This window comes from Elephas maximus, chromosome 2 (genome assembly GCF_024166365.1).
Source record: "Elephas maximus indicus isolate mEleMax1 chromosome 2, mEleMax1 primary haplotype, whole genome shotgun sequence".
In the NCBI taxonomy this organism is placed as follows: Eukaryota; Metazoa; Chordata; class Mammalia; order Proboscidea; family Elephantidae; genus Elephas; species Elephas maximus.
Window position 1 is genome coordinate 39,053,425 of NC_064820.1, and position 22,113 is coordinate 39,075,537.

General features: G+C 39.7%; 1 protein-coding gene and 1 pseudogene across 1 annotated transcript in view; one reads left to right on the forward strand and one right to left on the reverse strand.

Moving 5' to 3' along the window:
- The window catches only part of ADAMTS12 (ADAM metallopeptidase with thrombospondin type 1 motif 12), a 449,533-nt gene that overhangs the window by 262,096 nt on the left and 165,324 nt on the right, over positions 1–22,113 (reverse strand). The window lies entirely within an intron of this gene.
- LOC126061531 (protein virilizer homolog) lies at positions 2,405–21,168 on the forward strand (annotated as a pseudogene).

A 22,113-nucleotide genomic window follows, 5' to 3' on the forward strand; every position in this document is an offset into this window, starting at 1 on the left:
ATTTTCTCAGTCCCAAACTTTGGACTTGAATGGTGCAGAAGAAACAGATGGAATTCCAGTTGAGAACATAGCTATTTTATGGGCAGTGTGATTGAGAATGCCTGCAAACCAAAGAAGCATTTTCCTAAAAGTCTACTATTTTCATTTGTGTTCTTTGCCACTGCAAGCCTCAGTCTCCATGGTGCCTGATGGTGTGCACCTTGCTGTTGTTAGTTGCCATCTAGTGGGCTTTAACTCATGGCGACCTTATGTATAACAGAATGAAATGTTGCCTGATCCTGTGCCGTCTTCATGACTTGTTGGTATGTTTGAGTCCATTGTTGAAACTATTGTGTCAATCTATATCACTGAGGGTTTCCCTCATATTTGCTGACCCTCCACTTTACCAAATATGATGTCCTTTTCTAGCAATTGGTCATTCCTGATGACATGTCCAAAGCAGGTGAGCCGAAGTCTTGTCATCTTTGCTTCTAAGAAGCATTCTGGTTGTATTTCTTCTAAGATTGATTTGCTCATTCTTCTAGTAGCCAGTCCATTGTATATCAATATTGTTTGCCAACACTGCTTAAATACTTGTCAGAAGCTGCATAGAGACCTAGGAGAGTGCGATGACTCACCAGCTGGAGGGGAAGCTAGACATTTGCTTACCTAAAATCAGGAATTATTTGTCCCAGGACTCTTTGTGTGTGTTACAGAGCAGGGACTGGGCAAAAGAGGGGATGAAGAGGCACTCTATGGTTGTGGGACAGGTGAGCTGGAAAGATCTCCTAGCTGAGATCTTCACCTCTCTCTTCCAACACAGAAAACAGAGCTTTGTACATCTGGCACCCAGGTGGTCACAGTTTATTGGTCTCTTCTCATCTAACTGGAGCCAGGTCATGCTGGAAAAAATCATCCTTGGTTTGCTTTCCAAAGGAAGGGCTGGCTCCATGCTTTCTCCGCCCAAGGGAATCATCTGCTCCTGTTCCTTGCTCTGGATTTGAACCAAAAAAGCCTCTTCATTCCAGTCTTCTCTACAACCTGCTCACCTCTTACCCCTTTGAAGGGGACTGATGAGGGAATTGAGAGAAAAGTGCACCTGTCCAATTCACTGGGGACTTGTACCCTGCACCCAGCAGAGTCTGGGCAGAATGAGCCCCAGGTTGAAGCTCAGAAAAGACAGATTTACCATCTCACATTTGCTATCATCTGCTCTCCTACCATCCAGTATCCAGTATTCTGCACACTGCTAACTCTTATTTGGAAATAAACTCACTAACTTGTTTTAACTAAGTTATAAATATCTGTGAATGCTTCCCAAGGCTATGTTTTTTTTAAAAAAAATAATTTTAAGTAAAGTTTAACATATAGAAAAATGCACAAATTATAACTGTAAAGCCCCACGAATTTTTCAAAATGGGAACACCCAGAGAGAGAAATAAAACACTATCAGCAGCCTAGAAACCCTCTAATCTCCCTCACAGTCCAAACCATCCTGTAAGGGCAACTGTTATCCTGACTTCTAATGTCACAAATTAGTTTTAAGCCTATCCTTAATCCTTTACAGGAAACATCACCTGGCACAAAAGAAAAAAACCTCTACTGGTTCATCTCAAGTGTTAGGGACTGGCCAACAGAAAAGATTTGTTAAGGTGGGTGAATTTTCCAAGACCCCATTAACTCAGACTTTTCATGTTGCATTCTACTCCTCAGGTAAGCCCAGCTGGTAAAATGAGACAGAGCTGAGATACGTTGGTACAATTGTTTGGCACTGAACCTTTACTGCTCCCTGCTAAGGAAGGGTGGGGGAAGGACCGTCAAAGACTCATCAGAACTAACTTTTTTTTCTTCAAGATGTCAGCTTAAGAATAGTTTCCCACACACTCTCCTCCCTCCCCTCCAATCCCATCAAAGTATTAGACATCTCAATATATTTGATATTAAATTTAAGTTTGTGCCAGGGATGTGGGGTCCAGTGGGAAATCGATAGCATCTCATAAGGAATTTGTGAATAAAGTGTTCTAGAATCACAGAGCCTAGAGACCTTGAAGAGTCACCTAACCTATGCTGTCATGCCTCTAGGAGAACCACAGGTAAAACCCAGCAGACTGAAAGATAAGAACAAATGGTATTATAAAAGACATAGGAGAGAGGGTGATGGGAAATTCAGGAATTATTAAACTAATTACTTGTTAATTTATTCATTAAAGATATTGGTGATGGTTGCATAACATGATTGATGTAGTTGATGTCACTAAATTGTACATGTGAAAAATGTTGAATTGGTAAATGTTGTGCGTGTGTTTTAATATTTTTACAACAATTTTAAAAAAAGACATAGGAGAGACTTACTAAATCAACTATAACATGCCAGGCCCTGTGTTGCACAATTCAAAGAGGTACCGTTCACATAACGAAAACGTGAATGGCGTGCCTGGAGCTGTGCAGTGGTACCATGCTGCACAAACTCATCATCCTACCTGGGAAGAAATTCCTTTTCATTTGGAAATATCAGAAATTACAAGATTAACCTGTTTCTTCCCATGGTCATGAAGACAACATGGTCAATATATTCTGAAATCATGAACAGGAAAAGAAAAATGGTTTGGGATAAAGAAGTACCCCGAGTACCTCCTCATAGTGCATACATCATTAGCAACATACGACCTGTTCCTCATACACATAGGACAGGGGATAAAATCCCACCCCAACTTGCCCAAATGGAGCGTCACTGCATCTATTACACGACCAGTCAAAGGCTAAGAGCTCTAAGAGGAGTACTGAGCTCCGTCCTCAAGGTTTACCAGCCAGCCAGGAAGACATGGCTGATGTCCGTAAAACAACAGAAAAGAGGACAGCAAAGCTCTAGCATATTCATGTTGAAAGGGGCTTAGTTCCCACACACTCCCAACCTGGCACTTCATCAATGTGGAAACAGAGATTTAGGGAAGCTTAGAGGCTAGCCCATGGCCTCTGGCAGCAATGTGTCTAGAGCCCAGACCTGGAGTCCTATATCACAGAGCCCTTCCCCACAGAACACAGCACTGAGTGGTTGGCACTTCCTTAGGTGCTATGGATTCCAGGGCTGTGGCTTAGAGGAAATGGAGGCCAGTGAAGGCAAAGACAGCAGACTGAACTTCTATAATCTCCACAACACATGGTACAGCCCTAAAGACATCCCAGCTCCCAGAATTTGTAACTTTCCTGTTGCTGGTTTTCGAGAGGCAGAAAATTTTGTACTCATTTACTATACAGCCAGGGCCATAAGCCAGCAGAAGTGAAGAGATGACAGCAGTCTTGGGACAAAGAGAGCTGGGAACACTGGGAGGACTCTGGCAGGTATACCCCACCCTCTGCTGTGATGCCAGGAACTGCCTGCTTGACCTCCAAGGAGCAGAAGGGTAATGCCACTGATTCATGAAGATTTTTCAAATTAATCTCTGGAGCCCTACTATCCCATATGCCTTAAGGCAATTCAGGCTTGAACCCAGAAGGCGTTCTCTTGATGCATTCACCTAGCAGTTACTATGTGGCAGGGTGGTGTTAGAGACATAATGGTACAGAAGATCTGGCCCCTACCTCCTAGGGTAGAGCTGTCTAATAGAACTTCTGTGATGATGGAGCTAGTCTGTATCTTCACTCTCCAATTTGGTAACCCTTAGGCACATGTGGCTACTGAGCACTTAAAATGTGGCTAATGCAACCAAGGAACTAAACTTTTAATTTCATTTAACTTTAATTACCTTAAATTTAAATAGCCACAGGTGGTTAGTGGTTACCATATTGGACTGCATATTTCTAGCAACTGACTAGTGAAGGCGAGCAATCCATAAGCATATTTATCATACAGTGATGAGGGCTGTGTGTTGTTGTTGTTGTTAACCGCCATTGAGTCGGTCCCTGATTCATGGCAACCCCATGCACGATGGAATGAAATGCTGCCCAGTCCTGTGCCATCCCCATGATTGGTGGTGAATGAGATCATTTTGATCCAAGGGTTTTGATTGGCTGACTTTTGGAAGTAGCTCACAAGGCCCTTCTTCCTACTCACCTTACCTGGAAGCTCTTATGAAACTTATTCAGCATCATAGCAACACAACTGCCTCTACCGACAGGTGGTTGGTGGCTGTGCACGAGATGCACTGGCTGAGAACTGAACCCAGATCATGGGCATGGAGGGCGAGAATTCTACCACTCTACCACCGATGCCCCATGATGAGTGCTGTAATCAAAGGCACATTTCAGGACTTGCCTGGAAGGTAAAACAAACTGCAAACTTGTTATTTCACTGTAACAAGTTGTGTTTCCTAAACAAGTAAGTCAGGAGCCAGCTGGGGAACACCAATCCACTGCACACAGCTTTGAAGAGTCAGTAGAGCTAACTAGGTACAAAAATTTCACAACTGCCAAAATGAAAATGGATGACCAGGAGTGAATATGGCAGGTGTCAGGAGGCTGCCACCACCCCTAGGCCAGAACAGGAGGGGTGCAGATGTCCCAGCAAGAGCCTGGGACTGGGGTTGTCCTTATGTGGGGTCCAATGTCAAACTTCACTTTCAGAGGGTGTTTTTCCCTGAGAGCCCTGGAGTATCAACTGCACGTCCTCATGCTTCTCATATGTCCTTCAGAGGAGCCTGACACAACCTTAGGACCCACAAAACCATTCACTCTGGCAGATCAGAGTCCGAGTAGTAGGTAGAAACAACTCTTCATTAGAAAATTAATGAAATCGGTTCCAAAAGAATACTAAAATCAAAAAGTTACAACACAGCATAATAGAAACAGCACAAGATGTGTGATTTTAGACAAATTACCTACCATATTGAGCACCAGTTTTCTTATCTGTAAAATGGGGCAAAATCTGTCTTCCTTTGCAGGATTATTACTATTAGAGGCACTCCATGTGAAATGCCTAGCAGAGGCTTGGCATACGGTAAGTAGCCAACAAATACACAGTAGATCATGTCATCATAGCATCAGCCACAGCAAAAGCAGAATAACACAGTGACTCTGAGTCCGATTGTCTTGGTCCATCTCTGTGCTGCAACTAACTTCTCTGGGGCTCAGTTTCCTCATCTGAAAATATAGTGACAATAACTTATTCCCTAACTTAAGAATTGTCTTGTGGGTTAAACGAGTTCATGTAAAGTATTTAGATGAGATCCGGCATATAAACCAGGTGCCGTCGAGTCAATTCTGACTCATGGTGACCCCATGTGTGTCAGAGTAGAACTGTATTCCATAGGGTTTTCAATGGTTGATTTTTGGAAGTGGATTGCCAAGGTGCCTCTGAGTGGGCTCGAACCACCAACTTTTTGGTTAGCAGTCAAGTGCATTAACCATTTTTACCACCCGGGGCTTCCTAACTGGCATACAGTAAGTGCCTAATAAGTGTGAGATATTAGCTATTATGATAGTCTAAGGAGCATTCCCCCAGATGCCTGGGCCAGAAGTTGAGTTTTTGTAGAAATTCACAGAGACATATTTTAATAAGCTAGCACTTGCCATTCTGGTGAAACTCACCCTTCTCAGCAATTAGCAGAGGGGTCCTGCCCACCCAGCCTGATGAGAGGAAGGTCAGGCAGTGGCAGTGAGCATGAGCCATCTCTGGGATGGGAGAAAGAGCCTGTGCTGGGACCTTAGGCCCCTAGGCACGATGAATGGAAGCACTGTCCCTTCAGCCAAACCACGGAGTTGAGAGCCTGCAAGCAATGGAGTGAGTTATTCTCAGAGAATGATTTGCAGTGGGTTGCCTGAGGGCTGAAGAAAGGAGAGCTGAATGTGTGAGAGGGCAGCAGGGCCCCCGCTAGTAGAAAACTAAAATTTGAAGATGTCAGTTTAAGATTTTGAGCAGAAGGAGGAACACTGAAGTGTGAGTGGATGAAAAATGTAGATAGGATCTGATGGCAGAGTGGCTGGGAGGGAGGAGGAGAAGGAAAAGATAAAGGGTCTGCTAATACTTGAAACCCTGGTGGCATAGTGGTTAAGTGCTACGGCTGCTAACCAAAGGCTCAGCAGTTCGAATCCGCCAGGCGCTCCTTGGAAACTCTATGGAGCAGTTCTACTCTGTCCTGTAGGGTCGCTATGAGTCAGAATCGACTCAACGGCACTGGGCTTTTTTTGGAATAGTTGTCAGGGGAACTTGTCAACCCTGAGTTGACAGAGCCAGGAGGTGTGGCCTCAAGTATGGGACACAGTAACACACACCCAAATCACACTCCACAACGAGATGCTGGTGGGATAAGGAGGGGACGATACAAAGACCCACACAGCGTAAACCTAAAGAATTCTTGGCAGAATCAATTCAAACTCTCTCTCTTCTCCAGGCCTCAGGAGTAACTGTGAGGTTTCACGTCTCCCTAGCGAGCAGGAAAGGGTGAGAACTCCTCCTCCTCTATGGAAAGGCCTTTCCTGAGGTAACACGAGGCAGGGCCAGCTGAAACTACGCTAACCAGGGGAGAATCAGCAGAGGGTGGGCATGTACTGGGCGCTCTGGAGGAATCTGAGAGCAGAGAGAATTAATAGGTTTCTCTTTCATTTTGATACAATCTTAGAGCTAGAAGCAATGCCTGAAGCCTCTAGTCAAACCTCCAACACATCGCAGGGAACTTCTTGGCCTCGGAGGTTGGTTTTCAGCCGATTTCTTGGAAAGAATCAAACTCGATCTCCAATTTTGGAATTCCTCAAATGAATTAAGGCTGAAATCTGCAATAGACTAAATTACCAAGTCTCTAGGTCAACTGTAGATGCTGAGTCCTGGCCTTTTCCTCCTAAACTACTAGAAACAGTTTTGTTTTCCTATAGTAGAAAAAGCCAGGCTTTGAAAATAGGCTGGGTTCAACACTCAACTGCAGCACTACTAAGCTGTGTAGCTTTCCACAAGTGATTTGGTCTCTCTGAGCCTCAGCTTCCTCATCTGTAAAGTGGGGATAATAACACCATTTTTGCTAAGTTATGTTAAGAACTAAATGAGGTAACGTACATAAAAAATCACACGAACAGTGCCCGGCCTTCAGTAAATGTTGTTATCTCTCTGGATTTCCTCACAGCGACGGCATTTGCAACCAGGAGTTTCCTCAACTTGCAGCATGGTCAACAGTTGTTTATTTCTGGAAGGTTTTGGTTCCGAAAGAAAACTTTCTGCTCACATCAGGGTAGAAAAGTTGCCTTCTTCCTATATTTCTCACTTGATGCTATGTGGAACTGAGTGTGTTTACTAAGTTATAATTCCCGAGAGCTGTCAGATTCACTAAATAGTGTACTTAAGGAGGAAAGTGTAAGTCATAAACAGAAGAGCAGCCACTCAGCCCAATAAAGTAGAGCTGTAAAAATTAAAAAATGCCACCACCAAAGAAAGCCAGCCACCCGATGACCCACTAAGTCAAAGGTTCTCTAATTTTAGTGTATAAAAATCATATGGAGAGCTTACTTAAAATGCACATTCCCAGGAGCCTCGCCCAGAGATTCTGATTCAATAAATCTAATGAGATACCCTTGAATTGTTTCTGATATGGATAATGCATGGATCACCCTTTGAAAAACACTGCACTATTCCATCATGTGGTCATTGAGAGCTTTTTATCTCCCTTCCTCCCACCCTCAACCAGCTCGAACATTAAGCATGTGAAGAAATACTAGTAATGGTATACATGACCCACTTAGCTCTGCTCAATGAAAAGAAGTTTCAAGTACGGTCCCTGTTTGCAGTTTGTGGGAAATTTTGCCCTGAATTTGAGGTTTTCAGAGACTATCCACACCTTGGCAAATCAGGAAAATTAAGGTACCCCAAACACACACACACACACACACACACACACACGTGCATGCACACACACACACACACAAAGCTTAAAAACATTCCAGCAATAGTTATTTATTGTTTTTTTGTTCCTAATCCAAAGTTTAATCAAGTTTATGTATTGCATTTGGTTGTTACATAATGTTTCAAATGTTATATAATTTCATATGTCTCTCATGCACATGGTTTAAAAAGGGGAATACTCCTTAAAAGCCCATTATGAAAAACAATAATGTTTTGTTCTACCCTTCCAAGTCCCCAGAGGTAACTACTTTTGACTTTTCTACTTTATTCTTCTAAGTTATCTACATCTTTCTAAATAACACACTGTCATTTCATTACCCGTTTTAGACACTGAAGCACTGTGCCTCGTAGAACGGGTGAGGATTTAGTTCCCTTATACCACCCCTCCCCCACTCTCCCAATAGCATTATTTTGGTCAAAGCTTTATAGAGTGTTTACATTATTAAAGCAATGTAAAGGCAGGCCTGGTATTCAGCCAGTATGTACTGATAACACCTTATTGGCCGGTATCTATTCTAATAAGTTAGTCCCTATGCTGTATGGGTTATTAAATGCTGTTCTGTAAATGGTGATCAATGCAAAGACAAGTAGCATGCTCTCCTTGTACTTCATTTCTTGTACAACTTTTTGTTTTTCCTGGAATTTCTATTTACCTTTCTTTTCTTATGGCATTGCCTTCCTTGTTATTGCAATCCATTCTTTTTAAATCCCCAACATACCACATACGATTCTACTGACTTTTTTTTTCCCTGGAAACATCCCCTGGAGTGCACCATCTCCCCGTTCATACTGGACTGGCAGCTCCATAGCCAGCTGCCTGGCCATCATCCATGAACCTTCCTTGATGGCTCTTCAAGGTTACATCCATTGATCTCTGCCTTTGACATCTCTCTCTCTCTCTTTTATTGTTGTTTTTGTTCGACCAATGATTTTTAAAATTGAGAAGCCTGGTATTTTCTTGAATCTTAATTCCTTTTGGATGGCTTCTAGTCCTTCCTTTTAAAAAGTTTAGGATCTTCTCTTTACCTGTGCTATTCAGAAATTTCACAATTTGATGCCTTTCAGAGGGTCTTCTTGCATTCATGGTGCTCCTATATTTTCTTTCTTTATTTATTCAGGCTTATATTTTCCAACACTTAGTCATTATTAGGAGGCCCTGTGTGGTACATACAAGCACTCGGCTACTAACTTTAAGGTTGGCAGTTTAAATCAACCCAGAGGCACCTCAGAAGAAAGGGCTGGTGATCTCCTTCTGAAAACCCTATGGAACAGTTCTACTCTGAAACACATAGGGTCTCCATGAGTCAGAACTGCCTTGAGGGCAACTGGTTTGGTTTTGGTTTAGTCCTTTTTATCAAATTTTTGAGAAATTTCCTTGACTTTATCTTCCAACATTTCTATTAGTATTTTTTGAAATTTCATCAATCTTTTTTTTTTTTTTTTTTTTTTAAGAGAGCTCTTTCTTGCTCTACAGTTGTTCCCTTCCACAAAATCCTCTTCTTTTTTTATGGACACAATATATTCTAGAATATTTCCAAGGACACTAATTAAAGGTTTTGAGGTTTGCTCGTCTGCTTGTTACATTCCTTTCTGCTTCCTGCGTCATCTGTTTTCTCTAAAACCATTTTTCATGTGTATTTACCTTGTTTTGCCTCATTCATGCTGGACGTCTTCTTAAAATGTCTTGATATCCTTGTTTATCCATTATATTTAAGAGAGGGCTGCTAAAAAGCTAGTCAGGTACTCTTGTATGTATGTAGCAATTTTGAGTTTAGCAAATACCTGATCTTTATGACTGCGGGAGTTGCCAAATGCCAGAATATAAAGATCTGTTTTTTGAGCCATCTAACTCTTGCAGAAAAGAAAACTCCAGTCTCCTGCTTAGGGGGATAAATACCTGGCTGCTGCAATTCTGCCTGAAATGGGGAAAGCAGGCAATGATTCTGTTTTCAGTTCCACGCCTCCATCCTTCACCACATCTGGCTGCTGTAGACCTGGGCCCCTCTAGGGTTCAGTGGGTCAAATCGACTCTCCTCTAGTCCATATCCCACCAGCGTGCACACGCTAAGCTGTGATTTGCATGGGCCATTGGTTACTACTTGTATCACTTTCCATCTTCCAGAATTTTGTCAAAATCTTATATCCTAAGAAGGCTCCTCTGTTATTATTGGGAAAGACAGGAAGCTATTGTTCAATTTTTCATCTTTAAAAGCTTTTTTTGACGGTTTTGAAAACATTGAAAATAAAAAGTAATTATATTAATTAGCCATACTTCTAACAGACTTAGACAATGAGTTAATCTTTTCACCAAGATCAAAGAGATTATAACATTAACTTGATATATGTCTTTAACCTGGAAAAGTAAGTCCATTTTTGTTTTAATTAACCACCTTAAAATATTTATGCCCCCAAGATGTGATAAGTAACATAAAACATTAAAAATGCCTAATAATAAAATAATTATACACTAGTATTTTATACACTAAAACACATAGCGTTATTATCAAAATCCAAATGGCACAAATAGTTCACTCGACTCTGGAGAGTGTGTGGTGAGTTCCAGAGAATTTTCCAAAGCACCCTGGATGACAGCTGGAGTTTACCCACCATTTGAGACCTTTTCAGTAACCTTAACTCTAATGAGAGTAATGTTCTTACAAGTGAGTTAGCTTGGTGTAAACGCCAACCTGTTTGACAATTAATTCATGACCTCCCAAAGTTACTAATGGATAGTAATTGTTCAGCAAAGCACAAAGGTATAATCAAGAATTTTGGGCCATATCCAAAAACACCAAGATAATGGTTATATTCTGTTTTATACTTCCGTAATTCCCAAATTTGGTACATTCGATATCTATTTCTCTTATAAACAAAAGACATAGCTATTTTAAAGACATGTGCCAGTGGTTATCGCCACAAGACATTGATTTTATAAAATTAAAAACAACTTCTCAACAAAAGAATTACAAAAAGTTTATGTAAATACTCTTCCCTCCAAGAGGTGAAACTTAATTTCCTCAACCCCAACCCTGCCTTTAGTGTCAGATGCGTTTAGTGGCTTGGTTCCACAGAGTAGAACATTGGAAGAAAAGAAAGAAGTAACTTCATAGTGGAGAAATATGGCAAATGCTGCCTCAGCCAGATGACCAAGTTTAGCCTCATCAGTGATATCATGCTCATAGTATGTACCCTTGATATGAATGTTGTAAGAATGGCACTCTATGCCTGTGGTCTTCCTCCCACAAGCCCACAACTCCAGTCTAATCATGTGAAAAACATTAGACAAACTCAAATTCATGAATATTCTACAAAATACCTGGCTGAAATACCTTCATCTGTCAAAGTCAACAAAAACAAGGGAAGTCTGAGAAACTGGCACAGACCAGAGAGACTAAGAAGAAATGACAACTACTGTAATGTGGTAACCTGGATGGGACTTTGGAACAGAAAGAAAAACTAGTTAGTAGTACTGTACGACTGTTAGTTCCTTAGATGTGACAAATAAGCCACAGTATGGTAAGATATTAACAACAGGAGACAGTGGGTGCCAGGTGTGTGAGAACTATGCCTACTATCTTTGCAACTTTTCTGTAAATCTAAAACTATCCTGAAATTAAATGTTTACTTTAGAAAATAGAAACAACTCTTCTTTCTCTTTGTAGCAGTGTTAAAATTGATAAAAGGTAGGTGCCAATCAAAACCTGGGAATGGAAATTAAAAATTATTCCACAGTAAAATTGTTCAATTGGCTTTAAAAACCTGGCAAAAAGTAAGTCTACTCCGTCAACATGACTACTGCATAATGTATCATACTGTTATAATATCATGGTCAGATAGACACTCTCACACCCGTCACGGAAGTGAGGACTACTTCTGCCTTTCTGTCCAATTCACACTGAGAGCCCCAGAAAGGCATACTTTGACCCCAAAAATCTACTTGTAAAAATATTTCTGAAAACCTGATACAAAATAAGGGAAAAACTTTGTGCACAGATATTCGTGGCTTCATTATTTATAATGATGAATAATAAGAAACAATCTAAATGATCAACAATATTAGACTGATAAATCGTGCAACATCCACATAATGGAAGATTATGCAGTAAATAAAATATTTAAACATTTTTAATGACATAGAAAAATGTTCATTATAGGTGATTAAATGAAAGAATACAAAACTATATAATTAGCATGATTCCAACTATATAGGAATATACAGAAAATAGAAGGAAGAAATATATATTTTCATATTAATCACAGTCAGTTCTGGATGGTTGGATAATGGTTATTTTCTCTTTCCTACTTTCGTAGAAAGTTTTGAAGTTACCATGTTTTAAAATAATTTTTAAAACATTTGCTACTGCTTTTCTTGGTGAGATTAGATAACAAATTAGCACGTATTGTTTTTATAACCAAATAGGGTGCATTAAAATGTCTTATTACACTTCTGTAAATCAAATGGTTTCGGTGGTACCACATGTTCTATCTAGAAAAAAAAAGCTTGAGGTTCCTAAGTGATTTACACAGGTAGACTGTGATATTGTTGGTGTTGTTAGGTGCCATCGAGTCGACTCTGACTCATAGTGACCCTAAGAACAACAGAATGAAACACTGCCCTGTCCTGTACCATCCTCACAGTTGTTGTTATGCTTGAGCCCACTGTTGCAGCCGCTGTGTCAATCCATCTCGTTGAAGGTCTTCCTTTTCCACACCGACCCTCTACTTTACCAAGGATGATGTCCTTCTTCAGGGACTGATCCCTGCTGATAACATGGCCAAAGTATGTGAGATGTAGTCTTGCCATCCTGGCTTCTAAGGAGCATTTTGGCTGTACTTCCGCCTAGACAGATTTGTTTGTTCTTCTGGCAGTCCATGGAATATTCGATATTCTTCACCAACACTGTAATTCAAAGGTGTCAATGCCTCTTCCATCTTCCTTATCCATTGTCCAGCTTTCACATGTATATGAGGTGACTGAAAATGCCATGGCGTGGGTCAGGTGCACCTTAGTCCTCAAAGGGACATTGTAGCTTTTGAACACTTTGAAGAGGTCTTTTGCAGCAGATTTGCCCAATGCAGTACAAAAAAATTGTGATACATTAGGTATATTTGCATGATTATAATTGAAGTGTTTTTCAAATACATGCCATTTCTAATATCCAGTCATCAGTTTGTTCAATTACATTGGTAATTACAGGTTCCCAGGTGTAGTAGCTGACAGCAGGGAAGAGAGGGAATTAGGGGTGAGAGAACATGGAGAGGGAAGAAGAAAGAAATGTCAACAACCCCAGAAAATAAGAGAAGAGAAAATGTAGGACGGGAAGAGAGGACTGGATGGAATAGGAGCAAGGAGGAAAAAAAACAAGAAAGGAAGCACAAAACATGAACTTCTTTCAAATCTATGAAGCTGGAAGTTGGAAATGTCATGAAATAAACTAAGTAACAAGCAATGATACAGGATGAGAGGTGTTTTTAATTAATTGATACACCAACAGGGATATATCTGGAACCAACTTTGTTTAAAATTTTTTAAAGATGAAATGTCCTGGGGGAAGCAACAATTCATGCATACTTTACAAACAACATTCTGTGTACAATGGGATTACACAGGCAATCCCCACATTGTTGAAGTGTATTGCGTTGCTAAGTGCCATTGAGTCTGTTCTGACTCATAGTGCCCTTACGTATAACAGAACAAAGCATTGCCCAGCCCTACAGGATCTTCACAATTTGAGCCCACTGTTGCTGCCACTGTGTCAGTCCATTTCATTGAGGGTCTCCCTCCTTTCCACTGACCCTCTGTTTTACCAAGCATGATGTCCTTTTCCAGGGATTGGACCCTCCTGATGATGTGTCCAACCTGATGACATGTCCAAAATATGTGAGATGAAGTCTCACCATCCTCACTTCTAAGGAGCATTCTGGCTATTCTTTCTCCATGACTGTTTAGATGGCTCTTCAGGCAGTCTATAGTATATTCAATATTCTTCACCAGCACTATAATTCAAATGCATGAATTCTTCTTCAGTCTTCCTTTTTCATTGTCCAGCTTTTGCATGCATATGAGGTGACGTGGTCTGTTGCACCTTAGTCTTCAAGGGGACATCTTAGCTTTTTAAAATTTTAGAAAGTCTTTTCTCTTAAAAAGGAAATGTGTTGTGTTTTTTGTTAATGTTGCTCCAGGCCTCCACTTCCAGTTTCACTTTTTTTACTCTATTATTCATTTGTTTACCAACAAATAAGCACGCCCTTTCATGGCAAGGAGGGAGGCTTGTAGATAATTTTTGAAAGGCAGATCTCTAAAGTCAGAGGGTGATTTTTAATATAACTGCTTACTACAGAGAAATAACACCAATAAGCTTGTAGAGACTTTCGGATTATCAAAATCCCTATTTCAAAACCTCCCCTGAACAGTAAAAACAAGGAAAATTCTTATAACTAAGTATTTTAAAGATGTCTATTTGCCAGATTATTAGTTTTTGTCAAAGAGAAAAAGTAATAACAGATACCTTCTTTTGATTTTGTTTTGCTTACCCATAAAACCAAATATTCATTGTAAAGAAACTACTGGCAAAAATTAATTGTACCAGTGGTTTTTCTTTCACCCAAACTAGCTAATCTGCTCAAAATCAGGTTTACTAAATCTGAATTTCAAAAGGTGTGGCTGCAGGTGGGTGGAGGGTCAGAGACCACTTTGTAATCTGGTATCAGTTGATCTTAGTAAAAGGGGGAGGGCAGGGTTCAATCAAACATGTTAAGATTAGCCAGAGATGGCCTTTTATTCTTCTCCGTCTTCTTCTGCTTATAAGCTCCATTGCAACTGGCAAACTTTGAAACATTTGCTTTTTGTGGAATCAAAATTGTCACCCTATATGCATATAGAATAACTGTTCAGAATGAATCTTATGTTTCAATTTCTTTGAGATTTGATTCTTTTTATCACTTTTTGGTGTCAAAAGGGGGATTCAGAGCAGATCACTGAGTTGAGCGGCCCATTCTTGATGAGAGATGAAATAACATGGTACCAGTCAGGGCCCCTTATGCCCAATTATTCCCTCACTACTGTTTGGGAATTTGGTAAATGTGCTAAATTCTCCTGGGTTTGAGTTCCACTTCTTTTATATCAAACTGTCTGGGTTTATAACTGAGCAGCTATGGGAGTCCTTTCTTTAGTACATTACTCTGTTGCTCTGTCTGTTTGGGGAAATGGGTTCCCATCTGCTCTGTTTTTTTTTTTTCACTTTGGGGAATTTCTATTTGGTGTTTGGATTTCAAAGGGAGTTTACCATTTGCATTATCTGAATACTTTCCTTCGACTAGATTCAAGGGATATTGAGCAGAGCTCAGCAAAAGGTGTTGGATTTGATCCAAGGGAGCCCAGGGAATTTTTCAAATGAGTCAACCTGACTGAAAACAGCTCATAATTGTAGCAACTACTTTCGTGTGCATGTATGTTATCTTGTTTTGTGTTGTTGTGTTTTTAAAAGTGTTATGCTTTTGTTGATCATCTAAAAAGGAAAGTCATAAGGTAGAGCAAAGGTATAGACCCTATAAGCCTGTTGTGTGAGCTGGCTCCACAGACTGCTGAATATGTGCTTCTCTCCAAAAATGCCATCCACCTGGGCAAATTTTATGGTGGGTTTCCTATAAAACTGGATGAAATTTTGTCTTTAGGACTTCAGTTTTGATTTAGAGAGAATGTTCAGTCTGGGTTTTCTGTTTTTGTTTTTTCTGTGTGCCATCGTAAGGTCACTTTAAATTTCAGCTCCAACAATAACTGCTTCTTGTGCCAGTCTTATGATTTGGGCTTTCAGTGGCTTCTCTGAGAAACTTTGATACAAATTGGTTCATTTGAAAAGTGCACTGAAAAGGAATGAATTGTTTATTTTGATTGGTATATAATGGGGCCTCAAAAAGACTAAAATTATACTAAATTCTCTAAAAGATTCTTTAAAATGCACAGAAGATAGGGTTATGAAAATGAAAATTTCCCTACCTCCTGATGGTATTATTAAATTAGATTATAATATTCCTTAAAGAGCTTTGTTCTCATTAGTTTAATGATAAATAAGCATCTATATAAATTTAGTCACTTAAATATTCCCAGGAATTGATGCAAGTGAATTTGTTCTGACAAAGGTTTTTCAAATCTACTTAAACACAGTTTAATTCTGTCTTAAAAAAGAAAAAAAAATGGTTCTTGAAATTATCTTGAACAATTAAGTTAACTTTTGTCTTTCATAAATACCTAGAATTGCCCAAGTCTTCTCCATGACAATGAGCCCCAGAAAGGGAGGGGACAGGATGAGACCTCAAGGCCCTCATACTCTGAGGCCTAAGGCTTGCCCATGTAGTGGGCCATATGAGCTTTTGAAGAAAAGAGCCCTCCCAATTACAAAAATAGATGATAGATAGATTAGATAGATAGATAGATGATAGATAGATAGATAGGTAGATAGGTAGGTAGATAGATAAACGATAGCTAGCTAGATAGCTAGCTAGATAGGTGATAGCTAGACAGATAGCTAGATAGACAGCTAGCTAGACAGATAGCTAGATAGACAGCTAGCTAGGCAGCTAGCTAGGCAGACAGCTAGGCAGACAGCTAGGCAGACAGCTAGGCAGACAGCTAGACAGACAGATAGACAGACTGATAGATAGATAGATAGATAGATAGATAGACAGACAGACAGACAGACAGACAGACAGACAGACAGACAGACAGACAGACAGACAGATTGATAGATGATAGATAGATAGATAGATAGATAGATAGATAGATAGATAGATAGATAGATAGATAGATAGATAGATAGATAGATAGATAGATAGATAGATAGATAGATAGATAGATAGATAGATAGATAGATAGATAGATAGATAGAAAGAAAGAATGGTGGACATTGATGAGGGTTAAAATAAGAAAAAATGCTGTCTTAATGCAGTTATCAGAAACTGGATGGATCCCCAGCATTAAAGACCTATAGACAAGTTCTCTCTATTCTAGAGGAATTTAAAAAAGCCAAAAGATAAAAATTACAATGAGACACACCTGAAATCACCTGGGGACATGCTTCCATCCCTAGCCAGGGTCTTAAGGTTATATTCATATCAATTAATTGGTCAGGATGAGCAGACTTTGTGATTTCTAAAATTTCAGTCAATAAAATCTTAAAAATGAGATAAAGTGAAAGTTTGAGTGAAAATTTAAAATATTTAACTGCATTTTATTTCAACAGTAATTATACATTGTGCTAAAAAAAAAAAAAATTTTTTTTTTTTTTTTTTTAGCATTGTGCTATGTAGGCTTTAATATAGCTTCAAGATCTGGCCAGTTGGTAGACTGGACTATGCAAGCTTTATATGTATAAGTTGCCCGTGGCCAACCCATCACCTTAAATGTCCAACAGCTCAAAGCTGGGACCAAATCAGTCTCCTCACTAGCAGAATGTGGGGCTCAAGAAGTCATGGGACTGCTACAAGCAAGAGTGATAGGTGGATTATTTGAGCTCCTGTTTGCTGTTCATGTCTCATTTTCCCCTAAGTTAAATGCTTTTAAAACTTTGGACAATGTCATTAGTATGACAGAAGGAATGAAAGATTTTTCAGAGGTAGGCAGAGTGAAAAAAGTAGCAATCAAAACTTTTGGAGCTCATACTTTTCAATCAGATAATGCAGGCTGTCACCATTGGCTCAGCTATCCTTCAGAATTGTCATTTCTATGAAACTTATCAGAATTAAAAGACTTGGTGACGATTTAGCAGAGAAGACTTTATCTATTCCTAATTAATGTGAACCTGATCATGACACAGATGCCAGACTTGAAAGAACAAACTCAGAATATGAAAATGACATACAAGTGCCTATGGATATGGATCTTTTAAATCGTCAAAAATAAATGAAGGGGAAATTGAAAAGCTTATAAATCTCCTAGAAGAAGCTTTTCATTTAATGGAAAGTGCACCTCATACAATGGTCCAACCTCCTGTTAAGTCTTGCCCAATGACAGCACGTATTACTAGACCTCCAGAGAGGGATGCTCCATACCCTGTTCTCTTCAGGTATCTTCACATTCATCACTTCTTGGGGTTGGTTACCTTGCTTCTGTCAATTCCTATAACAAGTGCTCATCCTGGTGTGCTGCAAACCACAAAAGATGCTTTAAAGTCACAAAAAGGTCTTCTTTTTTATGTCAGAAATGTGAAGCAACAAATTTGTTGATCAGAGCTCTATGTCATCTTTATGATTAAGATGAAGAGGAAGGTCTCCAACCTGATGGTGTTACTGATGATGCATTTACCTTGTGGCTACAGAATTCAACACAACATTGCAGTGTATTACAGAACCATTCAGCCATTTTCAGTGTTGTACAGCCAGTGAGGAAGCTGACTGTTCAGACTCTTGGGAACTCTTCACAATCCTGTGGGAAGATCGGCTATTGGCCATGTTTTCAGTCTTGGGAAAAATCTCCAAAGTCTTATTACTCTAATGGAGTAAAAGCCTTAAGTGACTCTAAGAAGTCAGTAGCTTATAATTATGCATGCATGCTTATTTTGGTGGTGGTTCAGTCTTCCAGTGATGTCCAAATGCTTGAACAACATGCAGCATCTCTCTTGAAGTTTTGTAAAGCAAATGAAAATAACGCTAAATTGCAAGAACTTGGCAAGTGGCTTGAACCTCTAAAAAACCTTAGATTTGAAATTAGCTGTATCTTAAACCTAACTGAGTATTGATAACTGATGATCCCAGAAGGAGTTGGTCTTACCAAAGAGAATGTGGTAGCCCACCACTTTCTCTTGAAAGTCAGCGGAAAGACCTGAAATGGAATCTTGATGGAGTTCAGCTTTTTTCTGCTGAAGGAATAAAAAAAAAAAAAAAAAATGGACATCTTTATTCAGGTTCTACGAAAATTGAATGGTACTCTGACTCAGCCATGGAGGCTCCATGTCAACATGGAGATTACTCTTCATAAACTTACTACCATTTCAATGGCTCACTGCACACTCACTCTTCTTAAAACGGTTAACAGAACTCCTGAGAGGTGGATCCTCTGAATTTAAGGACATGCATGTTCCTTCAGTACTTGTTACTTTACACATGCTCCTGTGCTCTATTCCCCTCTCAGGTTGTTTGGATAGTGATGAACAGAAAATTCAGAACAATATCTTTAATATGTTACTGACTTTTACACAAGGAGTTAATGAAAAACTCGCAGTCTCAGAAGAGACTCTGGTCTTTAATGTTAAAAGAAGTTCTTCAATCTTGAAGGTTTCTGAGAGATTTTTTTCTGGACTCATACTCCTTTCAGAGCTGCTGCCTCTTCCATTGCCCTTGCCAGCAACTCAGGTTATTGAGCCACATGATGTATCAGTGGCACTCAACACCTGAAAATTGTGGAGCATGCACCTCGTTTTCAAGCAAAGTTGCTTCAATAAATCGTTCGCTCTTTCTCTGGCACAACCTGCTAGCCCATTGAACATACGTTACGGCGTATCTGTGTTCAATTGTGTGACCTTGCCTCACCAACTACACTTTTGATTATGAGAACTGTGTAGGATTTGATTGTAGAAGACTTGCAAAGCACTTCAGAAGTTAAAGAAAAACAGTATTCTAGCCAAACCGCCAGGTTGCTTGCTCTACTCGATGCTCTGGATTCATACAAAGGTAGTAAATTAGCTATTTTGCATCAAATTAATGGAATTATCAAAGGTGGTAAAAGGTATGCGGAGATATTTCAAGACCTATTAGCTTTGGTGCATTCTCCTGGAGACCGTTATTCATCAACAGTGTGTTGATTATATAACATCCATTTTGCAGTCTCTCTGTGACCAGGACATTGCACTTATTTCGCCAAGCTCTTCTGAAGGTTTTATTTCTGAACTAAAACAGAGCAATTATCCAATTCTCTACCAAACAAGGAACTGGTGGCCTCAATCTATGACTGTCTATTGGCTATGCTAGCTAACCCGAAGAGCAGTTACAACTGTTTACTGACATGTGTCAGAACAATGATATTTCTTGCACAGCATGATTATAGATTATTTCACTTAAAAAGCTCTTTAAGGAAAAACAGTAGCTCTCTGCATAGCTTACTGAAATGAGTGGTCAGCACATTTAATAACAACATGGGAGAACCTGCGTCTTCTTTCTTAGAGTTTATGAGACAAATTCTAAACCAGGACACAATGGGATGTTGTGGAGATGGTAGTGGTCTCATGGAAGTAAAGGACAATCATCCATTACAGACAATGAGTATTAACGCTTCAGAGTTAAGACAGCTTCTACAAAGCCAAGAAGAAAGTCCAGAAAATTTTTTCCTTAAACTAGAGAAGTTTGTTTTAGAACATTCAAAAGATGATGACAATCTGGGTTTTTTGTTGGACAATATACTTGGACTTAAGCAGATGCTGGAATCATCAAGTGATCCTTTACCACTCCGAATTAGAACTTTCAGCTCCAGAATCTCTTCAGAACTTGTTTAACAATAGGGCTGCATATGTGCTAGCCAATGTCATGGATGATCAGTTGAAATCTGTGGTTCACTCCATTCCAGGCTGAAGAGATGATACAGATCTGGATTTTGTAAAGGTTCACTTAATTGAACTCTCTGAAAAATGCTGTAGTGATTTTGATTTGCACTCAGAATTAGAGAGCTCATTTTTGTCAGAACCATCATCTCTGGGGAGAACCAAGACTGATAAAAGATTCTAGCTTGGGAAGAAAAAGACCTGAGAACTTTATAACTTCAAGTGGAAAATCTGAACACATTGACCCTGCCAAATGAGCCCGTGTTGACTCACCACCAAGAGAAAAGGCAGGGGCAGATTTGGACAGTGCATATGACCCCATGATATTTTTTGTCAGAAAAAGAGAAGTAGACCACCATCTATGCATGTGGATGACTTCATTGCAGCTGAAAGTAAAGAAGTGGTCCCTTAAGATGGAATAACCCCACTGAAGTGGCTACTCGAAGTATCACAGATTTCTACTTATAGTGGATTTTCAGGCAATCAAGGAAAATGTGGTGCTTTTCACAGTCAGAACAGATTTTTCCTACCACCTGCTTCAAAGAAAACTACAGTTGTAGAGACGGGACAAGAGGCTCCAGTGGGAGTGTTCAGAATACTCCTAAAGGAACTTACAACAATATTCATGGAGGCCAAGGCAATTTTAACAGGGGTCCTTTTCCACCATTAAGAACACTTAGTTCTACATTCTATCAGCCAAGTCCTGGTGATCCTGCTTCCAGAGGTCCTGGAGGACTTGGACCTTCCTTGGCAAGGGCAAATAGTGGCAGTGGAGGCTCAAGAGGAAAGTTTATTAGTGGAGGCAGTGGTAGAGGTAATTATGTAAGGTCTTTTACGTGATAAAAACTCTTTTAGGAACATGCTAAATGTGTATGAACATTTCATGAGGACAATAAAAATAAGACATTGAGGGATCAGTTAGACTTAATAGTGATCTGAAGACATATGAGAGAATATTTTTATCTGAAGAAAGCAGATTTTGTTTGATACCTAACACAAGATTTCAATAAAAATCCAAACTTAAGAAAAAAATTAAACTTCAAGATCTATACAGTTTTTGCTTCTATGACAAAGAAGGGTATACATCTATGCATATCAAGGGATATACATCTGTGTATATCTATGTGTATCTATCTATCTATCTATGGAGCCCTGGTAGTGCAGTGGTTAAAAGCTATGCCTACTAACCAAAAAGTTGCCAGTTTAAATCAACCAGTCGCTTCTTGGAATCCCTATGGGGCAGCTCTACTCTGTCCTATAGGGTCATTATGAGTAGGAATTGACTCCATGGAAACAGGCTTGGTTTTCAGTTTACATATCTATTTATCTATATATCCATGCATTCATATATCTATTTACCTATATATATACTATACTGGTATATATATCCCCAACATGTCTGTCAGCTTGTCATACTGCAGGGGCTTGCGTGTGACTGTGATGCTGGAAGCTATGCCACCGGTAGTCAAATACCAGCAGGATTACCCATGGCGGACAGGTTTCAGCTGAGTTTCCAGACTAAGACAGACTAGGAAGAAGGGCCTAGAACTCAACTTCTGAAAAGAAAAAGCCAATGAGAACCTTATGAGTAGCAGTGGAACATTGTCTGGTACAGTGTCAGAAAATGAGCCTCTCATGTTGGAAGTCACTCAAAAGATGACGGAGAGAGCTGCATCCTTAACGTAGAGTCAACCTTAATAACGTGGATGGAGTCAAGCTTTCATGACATTCATTTGCCAATGTGGCATGACTCAAAATGAGGAGAAACAGCTGCAAACACCCATT